This window comes from Xiphophorus couchianus, chromosome 24, assembly GCF_001444195.1.
Source record: "Xiphophorus couchianus chromosome 24, X_couchianus-1.0, whole genome shotgun sequence".
In the NCBI taxonomy this organism is placed as follows: domain Eukaryota; kingdom Metazoa; phylum Chordata; class Actinopteri; order Cyprinodontiformes; family Poeciliidae; genus Xiphophorus; species Xiphophorus couchianus.
The window spans coordinates 13,701,482-13,720,286 of record NC_040251.1 but is presented as its reverse complement, the minus strand read 5'-3'; the positions used below and the strand labels follow the sequence as shown (position 1 = coordinate 13,720,286).

The window sequence follows — 18,805 nt, the reverse complement described above, 5'->3', positions numbered from 1 at the left end:
AGTTTTCTAGACAAATGTTTGACCAATAGATAAACAGTCTGAATGCTTAGTTTGCATGGTTACAAATGTTTGGGCTTCACACTGTGTGCAGTGGACCTGGTACATAATAATAATAATAATAATAATAATAATAATAATAATAATAATAATAATAAGTGACATTACACAGGAATACAGCGGTTGCAGTCTTTGTTTTCTTTTCTGGTTAACTTTACAGTGAGTAGAGTTCCACTCACCAATCTGTGGATGCTATCAGAACTGTGAAGTAATGATAAAAACACACACACACACACCCACACACGCGCACACACACACACACAAAAATGAATATCAAAGAGTCTAATTTGTCATTATTGACCAGTGCAAAGGAATCACATTGATTTCCACATTCCTCTTTGCATGCGTGTTTCATGTCTGGCTTGTTTTGTGCTACTGGCTTTTCTGCTCACACCTTTTTCCTCATATTTCCAGCAATTGGACCACATGTCCTGCAGAAACATTTGGTATTAAGTTTTGCTGCAGAGGTTTTAGAAATAATCCTGGTATCCTGGCTGGTATTTAATCCTGCACCAAGACTTCATTACCTTCTGGCACTCTTGTGAACATCTCAATAAATTAGACAAATGAAAAATGAAATCATTTCAGTGACCTGGTTCCAAAACAGAGACTTAGTTGTGAATTACAAACAGAGTGATATATTTCAAGTGCTTATTTCTGTGGATTAAAGGATTACGGTTTACAAATAAAGAAAACATAAGAGTCAGGTTGTCAGAAAATTTTAATCCAGCTGGCCAATAATCTGATGCACACCTCTTTGGTGGCTCTTAAAGGTTTATTTTGAAACATAATACACTGGTTGTGTAATTTCAGCTAACTCCAAACTAGATGTTACTTCACAGTTCTTACGAGGCTATTATTGACTATGTGTTTTTTATTGGTGCTGCATAACATTTACATTTTCTGAGAAGCAAATTTTGTTTTTTCCTATGCAGTAAGTCCTAATCATCAAAATTAACACCTCTAATCACCCCAAAAAGTCTTGTCCCACTTACTTGAACCGCATAATCAAATTACAGAGACTCTTTTTTTTCCTCCTAATGTGTCATCTACCTCCTGAGACTGGATAACCTCTGTTGGTTTAAATGTTTCATTATCCATTTTGCAAGCACAGGCTGAAAAAAAAGATGTAAACAATTTTATAAGGAAATTATACTAACTGCTTGTTTTGCTCAGAGTGAGTCAGAGTTCCCTGAAACGTTATTAAACGCTAATGACTCTTTTTATATCAGACGCAAACATCTTTAGTTAATAATACACAAGCGAAGGGGCAGCATGATAGCAGGGACGCAGTGATATTTAGTGACACGCTTGCCAGATTAAGAAAAACGTGGTTTTGTTGACACTCCTGTCCTTCGGTCAGTGCGAGACAGGTCATCACACTGTTTTTACACCACAGTGAGGCTGGTGACAATGCACTTATCCCTGCCGGGCAAGTCCGCGTGTCAGTTTGCACCCTGGATCTACGGAAAGGCAGGGTGAGGAACCGGTGCGTGTAAGAGCAATGTGTCTTTTGGGATGATCACGGCTTATAGCTCACAAAAACCTAATATTCAGCTCTGCCGGAAAATACGAATATTATGCAAGACCAAAAACACTTCAATAAAGAAATGTTTTTGACCTACGAAATAATGGGAATGATTTGTTAAGTTGACAGTCTTCCAGCAGACGGTCATTAACACCCCCTCCAAGGACCAAGACATAAAAACTTGAGTATTGATTTTCTGTGATATTCAAATTTTCTGAGAAACTGAATTTTGTGTAAGTCACAGTCATTAGAAGTAAAATAAACATTTATTATGCTGTCTTATGAATTACTATGGTATAGCAAATTAGAAGGTTGAAGAGACATTCTGGCATTTTGGACTCGCAGTTCCCTCTTGGGCTTAAGAAGGACCTTTCTCCATTTAAAATGTTCATACATTTTCATGTGATTTCTTATGAAACTGGGAAAATCCCTTGACTGGCAGACATAATGCCACCTGAGTTGCTGTGTAGTTTGAAGGAAGAATGTATGTTTCAATATTTAAAAAAAAAAAAAAAAAGTCCTGAGGTAAGTGCCCTCAGGCTATATCATGCGTAACAAGCATCACACAAGCCTCTAACCTGGTTGTCAGTGTTGGGTTGCGTTGATGGTAATGAAGCATCCAATATGGGGATATAAATGTGTGTGAAGTGGGAACAAAAAGGAGTTTTGCTCTTCTGACTTTCAACTACAACAACCTTCCAAGGAATGGTTGCGTAATCTAAAATGATAGAACCCAAAATGACATGCATGCGAGAATGTTTTTATTTTTATTTTTTTTACTTTATTTAGAATTTGAAAGGGAGAACAAACTCCCTGCTAACTAACACAATAGAAACTGCTGCTATAACTACAGATAATAAGGAAAATAGAGTGAACAATGTGAAGTCGTTTACCTCACCTGTCGAAATCCTAACGTAACTTAATTCTTTATACTTACAGAATCTAAGTGGAGAGAAAAGAAAGAATAAAAATTATATACTAAAGCAATAAAACCAGTGGAAATGGTCTTATTTTAGATTATCTTGGTCAGAGTAGAACTTAAAAGTCTCCTTCTGACAAATACAGCCATAAACTTTGATTATCCTCTTTTTTTTGGAAAACTATGCATAGTTTCAGTAGTCACAACCAAAGTCCATCTGTTTAGAAATGGCAACAAAGCAATTTCGAAGGCTTCTCCATCTTCCCAAATGGAGAGAACATGGAACTAAAGAGTTGCTGGCCAACCAAAAATTCATTGCCGACTCATGCAGGAGGGCGCCAAAGAGCCCGGCACAAGCGTTAAAGCACTTCGGGCCTCACCTGCCTCAGTTAGTCAGAGTTCATGATTAAACAAACAGGAATAGAGCAAAGGGCAAAAACTGAATTCTCACATTTGAGCAAAAGTGATATAAAACGCTGTTTCCACCACACTGTAGTGCTGTATTTACAGGCACAACATTTCCCTGGGCAACAAAGCGACCTCCTTCAACCTTTTGTAGCTTAAAGGAAACAAAATTAGCATTTGCTTAAAATTGATCTCCTTCCAAACTGGCTGGTGAGTGCCGGAGCCCAGCTGCAATCGCTCCTAATGCATCAGTCTGGTGTGACACCCACACAATCTCTTGTCACGCTGAAGATGAAAATGCCACAAGCGTGTGACTGATACCTGCACAGATCATACAGATGTATACTTGGGGGAGGAAAAGAACCAGCACATATGGCTATATGAATAATTCCATCCGGTGCTACCGTCCCGCTACCCGCGCAAGATAAATTGCACAACGACGAGTGCTGCTCCCACTTTTTAAAGCCGGCATGATTTATTCAGAGATGCACGGTGTTTCAACTTTGAGCGAGCACCTGAAGGATACCGCACAACGGCGGAGGTAGATGCAGCGGGAGTTATTAATTAATAATAGGAACAACGTGTGTTTTTGGGATGTGGTGAAGTGGGATTTCATCACCAGCAACATCAATACCACACCTACAATTTTAAAATGGATGTTTTTTTTATGAAGTTAAAGACCAACGCACTTTGTCTCTTCATTTTTTTTTTTTTTTTACCCAGCAGCAGAACTCCATCCTGCTTTTGAACCACAAACACATCAGACAGACATAGATGCACTAGCGTCACATGGACAATGAAAGCGCCTTTGCCAGGTGACTGATACCTGCCCAGATTTTGTTAATGGCACCATATTGATGACAAATGAGCCCGGCAGACAGCTATAATGCAACTTCATCTTCCGCTGGTGTCATTATGCGCAGCCAGTCACAAATCAAGGCCATTTCCAAGCTCTGATGAGCTGAAAAAAATGGTTCCTGATGAAATACGTATTCATACAGGTAATCATAAATCTCAAGAAAAATGGAAAGGAAATGACTCTGGCTTCCAGCAAGGTTCTCAGTCTGTTCAGCCAAGAAATTTGGTCTTTTTCCCCATGTATTATGCTCATTATTGCAACTGTAAGTTACAGCGTATTCTTTGCTATTTTTGGAAAGCGATCCTGGGCATTTAAAGTTTGATGCATTTCAATGAGGAGCTCGAATGTTAAAATTCCCATGTTTACCTATCACATTCTGATTACATTACGTTGGGCATTTATAGGAATTTCTAATCACAAAAGTCCCTGGCTATGTTCTCAAAATTTCATGTTCTAGGCAAGAAGAATCCAAAACATATTAGGATAGCTTGTGGTTTGATTTCACTTAAGTTTTTGTTTAATTCTATTAGGTCAGAAGACACTCATGCCTTGAAAATCTGTATGCTGCATCTAAAATATTCATCAGTGGAAAACCTCAGGTTTCAGAGAGGGATACCCTGGACGAACAGACAGATCCAACAAGATGCTTTGTTAGGCTTTGACCTGTTGTTGGGGATTTGTTTGGGGTCGAGGGTAAGCGTAGTTAGACGCCCGATAAACCCAAAAAACACTTCTATTAGATCTTGTTTCAATCAAAGCTCAAAAAATTGAGGTGGGCAATTATTTTCAATTTAATTTCTCACTGTCTGACATTGAATGAGACTAAACTTTTCCCATTTGAAGTCAGCGAGGTTTAGAGCCAGAACCACAAGAGAGAGGATCTTCTGTTACTTTCTTCAACTTTAGAGGTTCACAAAAGACTAACATGACTTTTAGCAATGTGGAGAGATGTTTGGATGATGATGTTGTGGCTTTTATTGCTATTGTTCTGACAACAACTAACCTTGTCCAACAGCAGTCAGCCTTAATTGAAAGACACTCAATACCTTCCTGACCTGCATCATATTCATATATCCACTATCCAAAAATTGCAATAAGGATTTTTTTTTAAATTGAACTTACATATTTGTTAATATTGGGTTCAGGTTAGTCACACAATCAAAGTTAAGGAGACACAACTAATAAATAATTTTTTTCTTCAGCATTTTTTTTTTATGTAGTTTTTTTTCCCAAACTAATTATCTATGCAATGGCATTGGAGGGTTGTCAATAATACAGCATACATTTATTAGTTTTTTTGTTTTGTTTTTATAAGAGTTCTTAAAGTTCGCAAATAATGTCTCTCTTAAGAACGATGCCTTTTTCCTGTTAATCAAACGCAAAAGGCAGAGACACACTAAAAGTCCTTGATTACTTATGTGAGTTCAATAACTTCTGTGAATGTATAACATGAAAAGTACTGAAGAACTTGTGTAAGTCATAAAGAAAAAAAAAAAAAACGAGAATTTACACCCTGGACATTTTATTACAAGTTTGGTTGTTTGAGAGAGAGAGAAAAAAAGCTAAATAACGAATGACATGCCGGCAAGTCAACACATTATGATGTTTAGACATGTTGGAGACAACTTATTCAAGTCCAAACCACGCATCAACATGAGAATGAAACTGGATTTCAGTGACTTTGAAAGTGGCCTGGTACTTGGCGTCATACTGGCTGCTTTGAGTACTGTAGAAACTGTTGATCTACTGGGATTTTCACACAAAACCGTCTCAACTTCACAGAGAATGTTTCAAACAGTCAAAAGCAGCAAATAAATGAATAAATAAATAAATGAATCCAGACTGGTTTGAGATGAATGAAAGGCTGCTGGGTGCTAGTGCTGTCAACTAAGAGAAGAAACTGAGGCTACAATTTGTTCAGGCTCATCAAAATCTACCAACAGCAAAACATTTACCTGCTCTGAGTTATTTCTGCTGCTACATTTCAATAGTATATTGAGATTTTGACATTAAAAATCCAAGGCACAGATCAACACTTGCTGGTGCCACCAATTCAGGCTCCTGGTTGTATCATAATGGTATGACGGCTAGTTTCTTGGCACAGTTTGGGCCACATATAAACTCTACAGTCAACCTGAGGGTTGTTGTCAACGGTGCCCATCCCATTATGCACTCATTGTACACATCTTCAGGATAATACACCCAAAAAATTAGGATTAGTCATGTGAAATTGTCTTCTGGAATATGGGAGGAAGCTCACTATACTGGGTATAGTGAGTAGAAGATTGGAATCATGGATGTGCAGCCAAAACAAAATGTGTAACTAAGGCAAAAGTGAGGAGCACCTAATACACTGTCACTGTTAATGCCATTAGCTCTTTACGCGCCTCAATCAAAACGACTCTGAATCTCATTATCCATACACAACTGATCAATAAGTAATCATATTTACGACACCGAGGACATGTTTACACCGATCGCCGCCAAGTGCTATCAGTCATCTTAACCTTTATTACGACGAGGCAAGTGTCAAAACACTGCTTTTAAAAAAAAAATCAAAAATGGAAATGCGAACATTCACACGTGTCACCCGTTATTGATTGCACATCCATCCACAGCCGTTGTAGGCTTGGCTTTTTTTTTTTTTTTTCTCAATCAAGTTGTTTCCAGTAGTGCCAGAAAGAAGACAAAAGCTTAATAATGAAGCACCTCATAAATGGACCTTAATTATACTCAATCCGCCTTCCAAAAAGGCAGGTTTTATGCCTCAGTCATTATGGCTCGCAAGCGCATAATACCTACAAAGGATAGCTCATGCCAGAGAAAAAGCGGGGACGAAATGAGGTGCTTTGAAAAAAGTTTTATCCCACATTCTTAGCAGTAACAACCTCCTCTCTCTGTGAAAGGGAACAATTTGTCCTCTCTGCTACAACTCGACTGAGCTTCACAGCTAAAAAAAAAAACAAAGGAATAAGCAGACAAAGTTTATTACAGGGGCTACTTTGACCAAACCTGGGATTCTCATTATGTGGTTTTTTGGTTTCCTGACAGGTGAGAATTACAATTTAGATGACAACTTCCTCCCTGGGTGGAAGAGAGAATTGACCGCCTAGGAAGACGGTTACCACCTGGATGTTTGCAACAAGATGGGTAGATCAAGAGGACAAACAAGGGTTGGGTGGTTAAGTGGGGAGGTATGAGTGGGAATTGATGTGTTGCAGGTTGGTGGGCGACCTTTGGAGATCCAAAGTTTCTTGGAGTTAGATGAAAATTCACCCCGTTGTGAAAACCTGGACCGACATTGGAAGTTAACGTGATCAAAGTTAGCACCTTAGACAAAACACAAAACTGTCTTCTACCACTTTGCAACTAATTTTCCAGCAGCTCTGTTAAAAAAAAACAACCCAAAAAACATCAATTTATTTGGATGAAATTAATCCTCCAAGCCACTTCTGAAACACTGCACATTTCTGTTGCTTCACAAGACTTAAAAAGCTGTTTTAAATTTTGAATCCATTTCAGTCCCATTCATTAGAAAATGAAGCTCCACTTAACGCGCTCTTGTAGAAAGAAATAATTAGTGTTAGGGAACCCTTGTAAATTCTAATTATGTATAAAATATCCCAACAGAATGAAATAAGTCTTAGAAGTGGCACATTCTAACGCTGAGAGGGACATTTTGCGTGCTAGGAAAAAAAAATAAATTAGTGAAAGGGAGCGTGATTGGGGGGAGTTTCTCTACCTGGAAAATGCATATGTTGTTTATATCAATTTCTCCTCTGGTGTAAGCAGAAAGAAAACGGAAAGGGACAGCAAGAAAGAAAAATTAAAAATTTAATCTGGTTTGGGAAATTAAACCGCAGCAAAAAACTTTTTTCAGATATATCCCATCGTTGTTGGATAGACACAAAACTCTGTGGATTTTATTGGCATTTTATGTGATTTTATGTGAAAATTATACATTGAGAAATAGTGAACAAAGATCGAGGACAACACAAGATCGGTCATCAATTGAATTTTGGAAAAGTTTAAAGCAATATTATGTTATAAAACAGTCAATATTCACCTGATGTGTAGGTTTGGTCACACAAAACATTAGTCGATAGCTGTGTTTCATTTCACAAACTGAAATTACAAAAGTGTTTTTTGTTGGGTTTTTTTTACATTAGCAAAACATTGACAAATATTTGCAGACATTTGTAATGGAAACGCAGGCAATGTCACGGTTTCAATATGAAGCAACTGTATTCCAACTACTTGTTCAAAGCATAAAGTCATGTTTTGTAGATGGTGGGATGATTTCACAATGAATGGACTTGCACCGGATCCAAATCTCGCAAGTTCCCTGTCCAAACATCCATATAAAATCAAAGCCTTGTTGCCGTTGGAGAATAATAAAAAAAAAAGAGCATGCAAATTCAGCCTCTTGTTTCCTGTCAAGGAACTCGTGTTCACAAAGGCGACATTTGGCAATCCCAGCTGCACAAGCGAGAGCGTGGGCCGTTCAACACGATGCCCCCGTGACCCCGTCACTCTGGCAATGACAAATTGGCCACAAGTCAGCGCGTCACATGACCTCGTCTGTGCTGGTGAGGCAGCGCTTCTGACAGGCTCTCCGCAAACACCGACGACATGGATGTCACTTCGTATTGATCAGAGGCCCGACGCCAGAGTTTGGAGTTTCTATGTGCGTGAGATAATGGTTCAAAGCTGGTTTTTGCCCAGACGTTTCTAGCAGCAAGCATCTGATCACATCATTTCAACACTACACTGTTCTGCTGCTTCGTTTTAGAATATCCCCTTCGAAAATGTTCAGTGAGCTGAACTGTGTAGCATCGCCAACACCGAGCGAGCTCCTTATTTCACAGCTTTGTCACCAACATTTCCGACGCCCCACTGACAAATTCAAGGTGATGCTGGAAGTTTTGAACACAAAAAAATCTCAGAAGAAACCTGAAAAGAGCACTCAACGTACTTTGAGATACAAAAGATTTTCTCCCAGAATCTAAAAGGGTAGTGAAGGTTAAATTAAACATGCTTACTTTAGTCACTTTACGTTTCCCTTCTTTCATCTGCAGTGCCCAAATGCATTGTTTGCGTCACCAAATATTAAGTCTCGAAAAACATCCCTTCATGTGCTTTCTTTTTTTTCTTCTTCTTCAGAAACTGTATTTGGGAGCACGAGAGGAAGCTTTAGAGGAACTGTGAGGTCAAAAGAGGCAAAAATCAAGAGCAACCTGAATTCCTTCATGTGTAGCAGAGCTGGTTCAATCCATCAAGCCAAAGGCATGGCTTTGGTGAAGCACTTACTTTTCAGCATGAGAAGCAAGCTCTAATAGCACAGAAATGACAAAAAGAGGAGAAAAATATAAACAGGAACGCTTTAGAGGCTGAAATCTTAAAGGAATACAAATTAAAAGGGTACTGAAAGGAATGGGCTTTGCTTGGCAAATGTTTACACCTCAAGGAACTTTAACTTGGAAGCTACAGTAAATTATTTCAAAAGTTTACAAATTTTTTAAAGAAAATTTTTCCTTTTCAGTTTTTTTCTTAGGCTTGTAGGTTGCAATAGATTGAGAAATATGCAACTATATAAAGTAAATAAATCCATCAGCCCAAACACTTGCCTACATGAACAAGAGTGGTGATGATTAAAGGGAAATACATGCTGGAATACAACAAGCTGAAGTCAAATGTTGCTCTTCATTTGGCTCAGACACAGAGAAAAATCAAATCGATGGTCACGACTTAACATGTAGAAGGATTGTTTGGTGATCATAGTTATTTATTTTTGTTTTTAGAAATCTAAGGAGGTGAACTTCTTAAACTGGTCAAAAACACTTTTTTAAAAAAAATTTAAAATCATTCTCCATTCCAATTTACTTCCACATGACCTAAATGCAACAAAACTACAGACTGCACCTTTTTTTTCTTTGTTGACAGACATCAGAACAATAAAAATAGTGATCACAGTTTCTTTATAATTCAAAATGTCAAGACTTTTATGGACCTTTTAAGAGTTTGCTCCAAATCATAGGTTTTAAAACTAAAATATGATGATATTATTAGATGGGAAGTAAAACCTCTCAAATATGCATGCATGGTTTTTCCATGTTAGATGATAGGTATACGTATTAATAAAAAAAAGAGAGAGAGAGAAAAAAAGCATCTCCACAGTATTATCTTGCTGGATGACTAATGCTGCGGAGGTTACAGAAAGTTTAAAGACAAAATTTAAGAATCCAGGTCACATCTCATGCTCTGGATCTTAAAAGTTATATCTTTGCTAATATTTTATTTTAAAAAAACAAAAAAAAAAAAACATGGTTTCTGCTTTCCTGAACTGAGACTATTTGCATTCCCAGCGTGTTATGAAATCAGCCAGAGACACCCGTATGGGAGCTCTCCATCTCCACTGCTCTGCTCACCCAGATGCACCCACCTTGGAGGAACCTTGTTATCTGCATTGAGCATGTTGTCATTGCACATCCAATACATCATTTGCTTTGCACGCACCGAGACGCCAGTGCCCTACTTCATGAACTGAAGTCAGGCCAGTGCTCGCTTGAGGGCATGTGAGTCAGTATTTACATAGAAATGACGCTCTTCACAGGCCCACCTTCAACATGTACTGAATTTAATTCACTAGGTAATGCAGCCTGTGCCTCATCAGAAACAAGAAGCAGACAGAGAGAGAAATCTTGTCTCATCCTTAAAATAGGCCTCTTTTTATTTTTTTATTTTTGTATTACAGTGATGACCTTGTTATTATTATTTTTTATTTTATTTTAAAATTTGCTTGCTATGAAGATGTGACATTTGAAGTACCTTTGAAACACTAAAGCAGTTGAAGATAAATGCTACATTCCCAACACAATTTGTATTCATGATCTTCACAGTTCAGTTGTACGAGTGCCATGAGAGGTTCCGTTACCTGTAATTTTATGCAAATATTACATTTTCACACTAGGCTTTATTGCATTGCGGTGAGTTGCCCTCATACTCATTTGCCATGTCGTTAATTTTCCCAAATGGCAGCGGGAGACTTGCGATTAAGAAAGATTTGTGATCCTTGAAATTATGAAATCCATACTTTCAGGAGTTACAAGATATTATTCAAAATGGGGGGAAAGAAAAAAATTCCAGGAGTTCAAAGAGAGATGAACAGTTTACGCTTCAGGCATGTACAGTAGAAGAAACGGACCTCCTTTTTATCCCACCGCCCGACGTTAGGCTGCAATACAGCCGAAGACTCAAGGTTTTCTTGTAGATATATCCGAGCGTAGAAAAAAATATATATTCTAGTCATATCCTAGGCTTCTTTACCATTTACCAGTCAACTGAAACCATTACATCAGGCATCATTCACCATGTTTGAGCTTTTCACCATAAATAATCAGTACATTAGCTCAGCCAGTATTGCAGTATTTCATAAGTCAATGTCGAGGCATATTTCATTTTGGTGCATGGATTCACTGTATGCAGCCACTCTCCTGGAGCCATATGTAGAGTGCAGTGCGTGTCCAGACCTGAAAGGCCCTTTGATAAATACACAAGACTGGTAGTGCATCAAGTTGACGGGCCGTTGCGTGTCCTGTCTGCAAAAGAGGGAATTAATGATTCATGAATCCCAATTATGTTTTAATCCAAATCGGAGATTGGAGCCGAGTTAGGGGGAGCCTGTGCGGCGGCAATGTGCCCGAGCGCCTGGATCAGTCGGCGTGTGACTGTGACAGCAGGCCAGAAGAGAGGAAAACACCTCATCGCCCAGAAAAACGCAGCTTTCAATGTTTTGGCATTGGAAAAGTAAATCTAAAAGTAAACATTTTGTCAGTTTGCAACTTTAAATCTAAATGTGTTTCTTTGGAATTGCTTGTAACAATGTCATATTTTAATGCGAATTGTAGAAAAATGACAGCTACCGATTTGACTATGGCAAAAAAAAAAAAAGAAAGAAATCTTTGCATCAACTCTGATCAACTTCCCTGTCCAGGCAGAAGCGTAGCAGTGATGTTGATAGTAGGTTGTTTGGCAACTAATTGCCCATTGATCTTGAGAAGAGTTATACATAGCCAAAAACGTTTGTTTTCTTAGCAAATGCAACATTTGCAAACTAGTTGGCAAACTGGAAACAATGGTTTTCCTCTTTTCAATCTTCTGCACAGACATGATTTGTTTACTGCTGAACTAGCAGTTGTCCTGTCGACAGATTCTCCCACTTGAGCTGAGGTACAAATGTACCCAATATCTGATTATTTGATTTTTCTTTCCACCGATCTATTATGTGCTTTTACATATTAAAAAGTTTGGCATCATTGTAAAACAAAAGTGTGGAATAAAGCCACACTTTTGTAAAGCATCATACATTTAGTTAATTTTCCGGCATGGAAATGACTCTCAACTAGACCGCCAGAAGGAATGTCTTTCTTCATCATGTTCATGTCGAACGAGCCAAAGCACAAAAAAAAAGGCAACAGGCTTTGAATTTTCACTGGTAATTTGTTCCTTGGCAGTGTTCTCCAAATCGCTCAATACAATCTCTCTAAAAGTTTTCATTAATCAATTGTTTCCCCCCCCCACACACACACACCCCAACCTCACCAACCTCCCCTTCTTCTTCAAAAGGCTCCAGAACAAGAGAGCCGGGACGGGCGAAATCCTTCATTCATTAATGAAAGGCATCTATTACTGTCAAACGACGACAGAGTTAATGTAAATAAATGAATTCTCCAACCCACTTAACTGTGGTTTATTATGAGCGAGCAAGGCATAATTGTGTTTCTGATCAGTTCAGATAAATTCAGACGCACAGAACCTCCACCCCTAGTGCCATTTCTCATTTGCATGCCAAGTTCAGCGGCTACGGGGGATATATCACACGGCTTATTACTAAGTCTTCAACTAATGACACAAGGCTATGAGAGAAACTACATTAAGGCAAACGTGGTAATGCTAGACGTTTGAGGACGAAAGCCTCTTAAATACGTTATCGGATGCCGCTTTGGCTGCTACTTGGAGAAAAAAACCGGAGCGTACGTTTCTGCAAAAAACTTAAAGAAAAATAACTTTATGTGATTTCAGTGGAACTTCAATAACTTTAAGTAAATGATCTGAGTTGTAATCTAGAGGCTTAGCAATAAAGCATTGAATGAAAGAAAAACCGAAAGCCAGGCGGATTGACGGAACCGGCTGGAACATGAGTAGAATCCAGATAATACTGATTAATGAGAAGTGCTAACTAATATGGCTTAAGTCCAGTGATCCCATCTATGTTGATGCAATGTGAATTATTTGGTTTAGTACCAGCCACATCAGCGGGTGTTGATGTGATGAAAATGAATGGATTTAAAACGGTTAGTTGCGCAAACAGGCAAACCCATGGTTGTTTCAACCAACATTGAATTAAAATTAACAGATACAGATGGCTGTTTTGTTTAGCAAAATCAAAAAAACCCTTTATGTGACGTTGATAAGACTACAGCGTCAAGATGACTAAAGCTCATGTCGTAAACTATTTGCTTGCACAAAGGCCAAAGTGCTCATTATTTCTTCAGATTATGTGGCTTTAGTCTCTCTTATAAATCTGTCTCATCACAAAACCGTATGCATGTGCTCCAAGGTAATTTTCATTATTATGAGTGAAAGTCGACACTTGCTCAACTAATCATTTGCGTTAAAAAATGCAGTTTGCGCGTCAAGTTAATAGAGTTGGCGGCGGGAAAACAACAAAGAAGAATTTTATTGAGAGTGAAAATGTGGCCTCCATCAGCGAAGTGGGAAAAAGGTAATGTGTCCTCTTAATGAACACGGCGGACTGGAGAGAAATCTAAATAACAACGCAATTTAGACAACACCCCGAACTATCAGTCATACGAGGGTTTCCGGTGTGGTATATTAGACACAAATGAAGGAAACACCATTATGAGGTGTTGAACAGAAAACAATCAATAAGGTCCTACAAAGAGGGCTGCTGGGGTAAATAAGGTTCAGAAGATTCCCATATCCTTTCCAACTTTCTTTAGTTTTACTAACTTTAGCATAAAAAAAACATGATAAATTTATTGCCAGGTTTGGTTCCAAAGGTCAGTATGGATAGAACTAAGATGAATTTCTCATTTATTTCCATGTAGTTTATTGCATGATTTGCTGCATGACATAGTTAACACTTGTTAAGGAGAACTGACAATGATGCCAAGACTTTGATTCCGTATTAAATATGCATCAACGATGAAGAAACATTCACAGACAATTAAATCTCCCTTCTGAAGCTTGATTTGAATTTCTGCAAGTTTTTTTAAGGCAAATTTTAGATGCATAAGTGCATTGGGTTGCTGCCATGTGAATTCCTAACCAGTGTTTGTGTTGATCAAACAGGTGTACCCATATAAAGGCTATTGAGTGTATGCTTTAATATATGATTTAAGTGCCAAAAAATGTAGGGCTCAGCTCTGATAACAGAAAACATGTCAGTTTGAGATTCTTTGAAATCACTCTTCGTTAATTTTGGCTGCAAGCCCCTTAATAAATGTCACATAACCTCTACGCAGTAAAACAGTCTAGAAAAAGTCCAATGCCATTAAAGCGGCAGCATTTTAAAAGAGGACGTTTTTCACCCCGCTGCTTTCATTTATAGACACTCGAGTAAGAGCTGCCCTGTAAATCTGGGGGTCGGGGGGGGGGCTCCACTCTTGGCCAGTGTTCATCTGTAATGGAGCATGAGGGGCTCCTCATTTATTTCCCCCCTTCAACCCAGATCCAAAAAAGAATGTGAACGGTAGTCTTTCTCAGAGTTGAACGTCGGACACATAAAACTGGCTTATCACCACATCAGTGGAGCTAAATACTCACAGTACCATAAACATTATCTACTGAATGCAAACGCCAATTCTATTCTTTCATTATGCCACAGTCTTCACACACACACCCACAGCTAATCTCACTATACTGCATGCTTTCATACTCCACGGTCCAAAGGGATCGGATACATTTGCAAGACTTATGCTCTTTGCTGCTCACTTGTACGGCAGACGCCGTACAAGTTTAGGACTTTACTCGGAGCATTTTTGCATTTGAATGGCTGTAAGCAGAGCACGCACATCCTGTTATGGGAATAGTGGTGTAATGAATCAGGAGGAAAACAACAAAGCCGGCGCAGGGCTGTGGAATCCAAGTGTCTTCTCAATCATCACCACTGAGGACTCCGCGGAGATAGTCCCAAGGTGGAAAACTCTTACCATTTGTCAGTCGGCGCTACATCAGCACCGGCATGAGGAAGGTGCTGTTTGCTCAAGAATGTTCATGTGTTTGTGTTGCTCTGAAAAACAAATTAATGCACGTTCACCTTTTTAGACATTGTTTAATGCAAAACCACAAAGTATAGTCCAATTTATTTGGGATTTGTTGTTTTTTCTTGTATGATAAACTTGTTCTTTTTTTTTCCAAGTGGAAACTCAAAAAGTGTGGCTAACATTTGATTTTTGGTCCATGTTAGTCATTTTCAAAGTTACAACAAGTCAGTAAATAAAGTAAAACATAATATTGTGCCTTTCAAGAAGAAAAATCACAAAGAGCCAAACATGCATAAAACAAGAGACATTAAGAAAAAGCAGATTAAAATAAAAAAAAGTCAATACATGTTTACAGAGCAGTGTCATAATCCAATCATGATGACAAAAATGCATAATATTATTGCTTCCTGTTCAGAATGTGAGAAAATGGAGCTTGGTTTGGCAATATTGCTCAGATCATAAAAGCAAGAAGAAACTAAAGACTTGAAATGCACATTCAAAGTTGAACCTGTAATATCCCTGGTTGTTTGGACCCTTTGCTTTTCTTTTTCCCTGTACTGTGTTCTTATTTTCATTTATTTCTCCTCATCCCAGTGTATTTGAGTTTTGGATTTAGTTGCTTTTTGCATGACCTGCTCATTCTAGTTTATTCCTTCTGGTAGTTTGGATTCTTATTTTAGATGTTAGCTACTACTAAAGATTGTTGGCCGTCTTTTGAACCAAACTGGAGGGTTTTCGATTATGAATGATTTGCTTAAGGTTGTAGCATAACCTCTCGGTCGCATTGAAATCCAGACTAAAACCTTTTGAATGATTTAGAAGTGGACTTGCTTGTGTGTTTAAGATGATTGTACTGATGCGAAACCCGCATTGTGTTCTGGTCCAACCTTTTCCAGACTGCTAGAGGTTAGTAAATTTGTTTCTCACATGTCTTTGAGTTTCTTTAAACCGGGTTATAAGATGCTGCCTTTTCTTATATTTTAACCTACTGCATGTAGCCGTGCAAGTGCACAGTAAGGAATTGCTTTTGATTTAAGATGTCAGGACAGGCAGTAGCTGCTGAAATTAATTGACAGTTAATCAATTAATTTGTGTCTCACACTGGACTAGAACGGTTTGGACAGCTTTTGAAATGAAAACATAATTTTATATCCAGGTTGTTTATTGATATTTTGCGATTTGAAACCGTGAGAGAACATGTTCACTAGATGAAGTTTTTATATTACTCTGTGTTATGAATTTAATGCCTCACAGGTTTGGTGAGAAACCCCTGACTTCACTACTTAATGACATTTCTGCTAATTCTTAGTCTAATTTACAAGTAAACGTGAAATGCATTAATAAATCACATCATTGAACTAATAGTATGTTGCCAATTGATTCCTTCCTTTGTTTATGTCTCTATAATTTGGTGCTGTTAAGGAAAAATGATTATTTTTAGTACTTAATACAGTTAATCTTACGCATGTGTAAAAAGGGTATGTTTGACACTCTTGTTTTGAACCGGACAGACAGGGGTCAGAATGCAGATCACTAAATGGGGCCTCTTGCTGTCCGGCCAGAACACAGAGCCATAAAATTAGCATTCCTGCAGGCAGTTGGGGGGAGACCTGCCGGAGGCCAGCATCTGCGATGGTGGAAAACTAATGCAAAATAGAAGATTGAAACCCCTTAACATTTAATTTCTAAGTATTAATACCATGTTTTTACTGAAGATTGTATTATCTCATTTTAAAACTACTAAATGATGAATGTATTTGAAAACTGTATTATCTGTGACGATATTAGAAGCAAATGGAAATTGTTTGAATGAAAATGTTTTCTTTACTATTAGAAAATGGCTCAGGAATTATACTTTATTTTGTCCTGTGGATTTTATGTATTATTTTGGCAGAACTCAATCTTTTGGGGGGCTGACTGTGGAAAAGCAAAAAACTGGGGTTTGCAAAGATAACATTTCCTTGAAAATTACCAGATGCAAGTCTCTTTGAGAACTTTAGGAGAGATAATGGAAGAGACGTCAGATTCCGAGGGTGTCTGCGAAATCTTATCTCAGGACTTTCGGCGCCGGGGACATCCGTACCTGGCACGGCCCAAGATTAAGTGGTCCGCCCTTGTCTCTCGACAGAAACCAGATGCCCTTGGAACTTCGCTGTAAATTAGGAGACTTCTCAAGTTTCTCTGAGTCCCTACGGGAGTTTCTAATTGGTCGAAGAACGGAACGCCTTAATTGAATATATTAAATTGAAGAAACACCCACTCAGTATAACATTTTGTGTAAGCGCTAAAAATCCAGAAAGCTACCACTGTTTTGCTTTTTGGCATAAAGCTCTCTCCAAAGATGCGTCTTTGCCTTTTTTTCTTTGTGTTTCTTTTCCTATTTTTCCTGTTACAGGTAATGAATATATATCTCTGTACCTCTGCAGCTTTGTCAATTGATTCATGCGTTGCTTTGTATGGGATTAAACTCTGATCTGTGACGTCAACGCGCAGTGTCGTTTCACTTTCTCCAGCTGCAGCACCGCCCGCTAAGGATCCCAGGACTTTTAAGGAAGAAAGAGCCAAACGTTTTGTCCAGAGTTAATGTTAAATTACTCTTCCTTAATAGTGCAAAAAACTGCTTCAGTACAACTTGGACTTATTTCAGTGGGAACATTTTGTATTTACCAAAGTTTCCACTCCGACATGGATATTTTCTCACTTTATGTTAATACCCTGTAACAAGGTCATGTTAATGTATCACCTGCAATTTTTCATTTGCAGAGTGTCCCTCAGTCAACATTCAAAAATGTAGAGCGGCCTCTACCTTTTGAACTCTTTTGTTCTGCTGCAAGCTGCAAAATGGGGACCTTGTTCTCAAAAAAGGAATGGAAAACGTAATCGTGCAAATTATACATCTCGTTCTTTTGTGAACTAACTAGGTTTTCTTTCATACTATTTAGTTATTCCAGGAAATACATTTGTAACACAGAACCCAATGACGTTCTCGACTGATGTCCTTTGAGCCTTCTCGTTCGGAGAAAATGCAGAGTCTGCTGATTTTGTCGAGTAGTTTACACTACGACTCATTTGACATAATTACGTTCTAAATGGAATATAATCAACATGAGCATAAATCTGATATAGATATAGTGTGTCGTCCTACACGGAGAGGCTTCGACACAAACCACCAGAGTTTTTTGAGAAAAAAAAATCTCTTTTGTTGCAGGAAAATATCAGCTGGGCTGGGGGGGAAATAATGGAAAAATCACATTAGTGCTTACTTCATTTCAGTTTTTTCGCTGTCAGACTAAAATGCGAAATGTCTTGTTTCTTCAAATTGGCCCACAGCATGACAAATCCTTCACCATACCTAAAATTATTTGCCAAATAGTTTTCACCTAATTTTTGTTGCTGGAATTAAAAATCTTAGACTCTTCTGACCAACATGTAGCAACTGTGGGGGAAAAACAAAACAAAAAAAAAAACAGGTTTCCAAAAAACTAAAACCTGAAGGCATGTCATATAAACTCCAGTCCATGACAGCAACTGATATTGATCCCCTGTTCAACGTTTTAACTAAGATTAATGTCTCATGAGTGAATTAAACCCCAGCTGAAGTCCAAACGTCTACATGTAGCAACCAGTTTGTTCAAGCATGTCATAAAATACCGCTGATGAGAGCTGCTCATGCTGCATTCAGGTGCAGCTGGGACACGGAGGTGTCATAATATCAAAGGGGTATGTTTCAAATCATGGGCAAAGTCTTT

The 18,805-nt window shown here is 38.3% G+C and overlaps 1 long non-coding RNA gene across 1 annotated transcript; it reads right to left on the bottom strand.

The window, feature by feature from the left end:
• Positions 1-2,252: 2,252 nt before the first annotated feature.
• On the bottom strand, positions 2,253-17,549 carry LOC114140296 (uncharacterized). Its single transcript, XR_003594541.1, has 3 exons — positions 17,147-17,549; positions 12,164-12,169; positions 2,253-2,263 (listed from the first exon to the last, which is right to left on the bottom strand). It is a non-coding gene; the product is annotated as an uncharacterized LOC114140296 (long non-coding RNA).
• Positions 17,550-18,805: the final 1,256 nt, after the last annotated feature.